The sequence below is a fragment of the Bombyx mandarina genome, chromosome 12 (genome assembly GCF_030267445.1).
Source record: "Bombyx mandarina strain Sakado chromosome 12, ASM3026744v2".
NCBI lineage: Eukaryota > Metazoa > Arthropoda > Insecta > Lepidoptera > Bombycidae > Bombyx > Bombyx mandarina.
In genome coordinates, this window is record NC_143219.1 from 12,088,017 (window position 1) to 12,094,016 (window position 6,000).

General features: G+C 35.4%; 1 long non-coding RNA gene across 1 annotated transcript; it reads left to right on the forward strand.

Moving 5' to 3' along the window:
• The first annotated feature begins 4,865 nt into the window (after window positions 1–4,865).
• On the forward strand, window positions 4,866–5,538 carry LOC149501837 (uncharacterized). Its single transcript, XR_016324001.1, has 2 exons — window positions 4,866–5,355; window positions 5,420–5,538. It is a non-coding gene; the product is annotated as an uncharacterized LOC149501837 (long non-coding RNA).
• The last annotated feature ends 462 nt before the right edge of the window (window positions 5,539–6,000 follow it).

Sequence of the window (6,000 nt, forward strand, 5' to 3'; positions counted from 1 at the left end):
GGTACAATGCGCGTCCTGACATCTATAGGCTCCAGAGATCACTTGACATCAGGTATAATGAATAGTATAGAATGTGAATTTATCCATCTATTGCAATAAATCCCAATTATTTTGTACAAACGCGTTACAGTTTTCTTTTTATATATTATTGTGTTAATTGAATATCTATGATATTCATCATACTGCATATATTTAGTACAACACTAAGCACATAAAGTATTCTTTTTCAATCCTACGAACATTTAATTATGTACAGGCACGCGTGATATTCGTCGGACCTGGAAAAATAGACTGATTCTAAGTATAGGTACTCTCCTTATTACTGTGCTTTAAAGAGTTTTCTAAAATCCCTCCTGGCTGAGCCTTTGCTTGCCCACCTGTCCTGGTGAAACTGGAAAGGCCTCAGGGCCACCAGTAATCCTTCAATAAAATAAAAAAAAGATTTCTAAACAATTTCAATCTTGATTTTATTTTCACTATCGGTTTTTTTTTCGCGAATCGTAGACAAAATTAAAACTAATTAATACGCTTCTTTTTACGATTTAATATCGCTTTTGTTATTTTTATTGTATTATTTTCAACCTTTTGAATAACTTCGGGTTTTCGTGGTCACGGACGACTAGCTATGATCTTAATGATAATAACAAATGCGAGATTAAACCGTAAAAGTACTTTCAATTTATTTTCATTGTTTTACTATTTCCGTTTTTGGAACGAAGTTCCTTACGGCAGGCTTGGAGGAGATAGGGATTTTGCTGCGCGACCGAACTGAAAAAAATGTGATAGTAAAAACCGTAAGAAAAAGTCCGTGGAATAAGGCCTTGTTTTCCGCACAGCGATATTTCACCGCGCGATTTTTTTCTCGTAATTCTTTTTTACGGAACTTCGTTCCTGTCAGGTGTCCACGACACCACACATCTTTTTTTTAATACTTTGCTTTCAGCGTAGTCAAATCTGTTTTTGTAAATTTCTCATAATTAAATTTTAAAGTTAAAAAAATCTCTGCTTCTTAGGATCTGTTTGCTTCGATATTTAGAGTTTTGGATTAATAATACTCGAACTATTCAACAAAATAAGTCTCAGTACGTAATAACGTTCTTAATGTATTTAACAATAACGCGAAATATTCTGTTCATAATACTCTAATTAATCCCACAGCGGCAGTCCCGAGGGGTATTATTTGCGATAGTTTGGGAACAACATTTCTTATTGTAACAATGATATTTCATATATCCTCATTTATCAAATGTGTGAAATTTGAATGGCCGCTCGAACTAGTTGAAGAGATATTTATACAGGTAGGATGTTCGTTAAGTCTCCACGAATTGGTAGCATTTAATTGTCCTGATAGTTTTTATTTATTGCTTATGTGGGTGGACGAACGCACGGCCTATTGACCTGATGTTAAGAGGTTACGGAGCCCATAGATATCTACAACGTAAATACCGCCACCTACCTTGAGATATAAGTTCTAAGTTCTAAGTTTTTATAGTACAACGGCTGCCCCACCCTTCAAACCGAAACGCATTACTGCTTCACGGCAAAAATAGGTAGGGCGGTGGTACTAACCCGTGCGGATTCACAAGACGTTCTACCACCAGTAATTACGCAAATTAAAGTTTTTGCGGGCTTGATTTTTATTACACAATGTTATTCCTTCACCGTGGAAATCAATCGTGAACATTTGGTAAGTTCATTAGAAAAAATGGTACCTGCTTGCGGGATTCGAGCACCAGTGCATCGCAAGATACGAATGCATCGGACGTCTTATCCTTTAGGCCACGACGACTTCATATTATTATATTATTTTTATTTAAATTTAAATTGCACTTTTCGAATGGACCAGGACACAGTACATATTATGGCATTATGTTATAGGAGCTGATAGACTTCCCATGTACTTTGAGATGTCAGTTCGAAGATTTAATTGTACTAGAGGTCCCGCAGTAGTCGAAATTCGACTATAATTAATTGAAATTGTAAGTTTGTACACTATTATGATTGTATTTTATACTTCTATAATCACAAATTTCGCCAAGGCTTCTCTATAAAAAAATATTAATAAAGAAAAACAATCTAATCTATTCTCAATTTGACCACAGACGTCAAGAACAAAGTTTGACAATAAATAGTATGCATGCGTGTGTGTGTGCGTCAAATACATGGTATGTAGTGTGTGTAACGTTTTCTTTATTGATTTAATGCATCTTTTATGCATTATTTAAAAAATATATTAGCATTGTGCACTTCTTCTCTATATTCTGTATAAGTGTGGAAAATTTCATACTCCTCCGTCCGCGCAATTTTCGTAAAAAGGGATACAAAGTTTTTGCTTCACTTATTAATATATAGATACTATTACAGTTGTCTCGCCCTTCAAACGCATGGCTGCTTCGCCTCAGAAAATAGGAAGGTTGTGGTACAGGATCTATTCGTGAGAACTCATAACAAGACCTTATTACCAGTGGTGCTACCACTACAAGTTTAAATGTAGATTAGATTTCAACCACGTTTCTCAATAGGTATGTACGTACTTATGCTGTGGAGTGTAAATACACGATGTATAGTTACTGTAAGAAATCCATGAAAAACTTATTTGGTTGGATGCTCGACACTGGAAAACAGAAAAGATAATTGAATATAAATAATGTGTTCAAAATTCAAAATAATTGTTACGCGCTTGGGTTCGGGATTAATAAAAATTCTACCGGATTACAAGTTAACACTGTATTAGCACTTAGAACACTTATAACACTTCACTAACACTTTAAAATTCTCAATTCCCTTCTTCCGCTTCGCTTCAGGTGATCCGTTCGCTGTTTCGCTTCGAGTAGTTCCGATTATTAATTGACTGTGTGCCATATCTGCAACGCTTTTATAACCGATACCACATCCCTAGAATTATCGAGAATATTCCACACATTTCGAATATTGTGTTTTCACTATCTGACAAAAGATGGCGTTGTACTTCTCGAGCGTTCTAGGTGCTATTAGATCCTTCGATATTCGTTCGACTATTCGGCGATAGATGGCGTTACTATTACCAGCGTAACATAATAATAAATAGTATGCAGTGTAAAATAAGAAAAATAATAATTAAAAGACCACTAAGGTTGCCCCAATTTTTTCAGATGTCTAACAAAGGGCTTTTCAGATACGCATGGAACTTTACTAATTACGAATGTTGATCCACAAGCGAATAAAGAGTTCGTAATTAGAATGTACGTAATTAAGTTTAGCGTAACTGATATTTCTTAAAGGAGATAGAATGTGGTTTTGTCAGTTTTTATTTCTTGATCATAAGAACAATGCGAAACATAACCTCAGTCCTTGTCCTTAGAAGGAATTTCTTTATTATACGAATTGCTAGTCTCTTTCTACGATATTCAATTAGCCCAATAAAATATAAATGAAAGAATTTCATTCTTGCGACGGCCGTAATAAAATAAAACTCATTTTAACATAAATGTCATCTATGTTGTTCGGTTTTTGCGAGTCGTTGACGTAATTATTAAGCCTTGTTTGAGAATAACGAGAAAGGGAAGATCTTTCACAGATCTGGTCCAAAGTCCAGGTCCAAATGTTTTTTTATGCAGGAAAGATTACTGCTGGCCCGGAGGCCTTCCCATTTTCACCAGAACAGTAAAGAGGGTCTAAATATTGTTGATTTATGTACATAAAATATGTATGTAAGTTTATCTTGAAAATGTCGTTAGCGAGATTCAGGCATCTGTCAAGTATCTTGTGTTCTATGATGGCTACCGCGTTTATTATTATTATTTTGGATTTTTTCTATTTCCTTTGTAGTACCGATGTAGTGTAGATGACCCACCTGTTGGTGAGTGATCACCGTCGCTGGCTGCAACGACAGCAAGCGACGTAGAAAACCCTCTTGTGTTTTCTCTTCAATTTTTCATATTTAGGATACAATGATTATAATCATTATCTCTTTATAAATATATATAATGAATTGCTGTTCGTTAGTCTCGCTAAAACTCGAGAACGGCTGGACCGATTTGGCTAATTTTGGTCCTGAATTATTTGTGGAAGTCCAGAGAAGGTTTAAAAGGTAGATAAATATGAAAATGCACGAAATTAATTAAAAATAACAATTTTGTTTTTCCTTTGATGTGTCTCCCGTCGGACGAATCCTTTTGTTTGTTTTAAGTTTATTTTATACAAAAGCTTAGGTTTTTTGTTTATCGATTGAGGCACTACGAAGTCTGCCGGGTCAGTTAGTAAATTTACAATAAATAAAAAGAGTATTAGAAAAATACCTACATTTATTCAAAAAGCATTATACGAAAAATAAATTGAAGCCGGAGATGGTGTTGTCCAATGTACGACGTTAAGTAATGTTTTTTTTCAAATTGTTATTTTCTTTTGTTTACATCTTATGATGATTTATTTAGTGATATTCTAATTAGATGAGGACTGGTGGTCTGACCCGGAGGGATATTAAAGAGCAAGCGCAAGACAGGCTGAAGTAGAGGCAACTTAAGAGGGCCCTATGTATGTACCTACCGGCGGGGTAGCCTAGGACTACACTAGCAACACTTACAAAAACGACACTCTAACAACAACAATCTCACACTTCAAAACAATTTCAACCATTCAATTAGAATTGTGGTTTGATTGGCAAACACACAAGGTAAGATACAGCCCACTTCTAGACACAGTCAGATCTTCTCAGTGGGTCGCATTTCGGATCCGCTGGTAGATTCTGCGAAGAACTACTCTTACTAGGTCCAGTGTTAGCAACACTTCCGGTTTGAGCCCTGTGAGCTCATCTACACGCTAAGGAGAAGCTGAAATAGCTTTTCAAGGCTATCAGCATAGGTAGGAAAAAAAGATATAGGTATACAGTCAAACCTGGATAAGCGAGAGTTCAAGGGAGCACAATCTCATTCTCGCTTATAGAGGTTTCTCATTAACCCGAGTTTCTCGTTAATGCACCCTCTGAATTTAATTTCGCGATTTTCCGGATTCAAATACATTTACTATTTTATATTTATCACTTAATGACAGTACTTTAATTTTCCGTTTTGACATGATGCAGAACAGAACTTTAGTTCGCAATTGATTAATGATAAACTGAGTAAGTCCGACAAACAGGACGGTACACAGGCACACGTGTCTATTCGAAAAGAATGCGATAAAATAACAACGTTATTTAGTTCCAGGAAATAGAATAGGTTCAATATTGACGAGAAAACAATACAAAAACAATGGTAGGAAGTTCCACGAAAGTTAAGAATGAGTAATAAAATAGCAGATGTTAAATTAGTAATTTGTTTTGTCATTTGTTCCTCCTAAATAATATAAATAAATAAAGCTCGACTGTCGCTTATAGAGGTATAGATAAGTAGCAGTCTCACTTACGGAGGTCCATGAGGAAAATCGACTCTCTCTTACACAGGTTTCTGTTTCTCGCTAATAGAGGTTTTGGGAGCTTAAAATGACGGGTCCTGGCTATTACTCTCACTTATAGAGTTTTCTCACTTATCCAGTTCTCACTTACCCAGGTTTGACTGTATATATTATTTGATTGTATTGTGATTTAGCGATTTTTGCGCCGGAGTCTGAACGAGGTCCCCGCGCTTAGACATTGTAATCCAGTCTTATATTGCTTTGGTTTTAATCTTGATGTCGAATAGAGTAATGTAGATTTGTGACAGAAAAAACCATACGATCATAAAACTTTGGTATTGTTAATTATGATATACTATGAATTTGAATAATAATAATACGATAATGATTAGGACTATTGGAAGCTCGCATTTATATTTTCCCGGACGTAGCGTTTCAAATAAGAAGCGAGGCTGGGTCGGAAAATTGTAAGTACAATCCCATTAAATCGAGAAAGCGCTGAAATATCTTATCTACATTTAAAATGAACCGCAGACAGACCTGACAGGACAGCGAAAAGTGAAAAATATATCCTACTTTTGTTTAAAAGCACAAAATATAAAATTTAGTACTACTGCACGTAGATTTCCC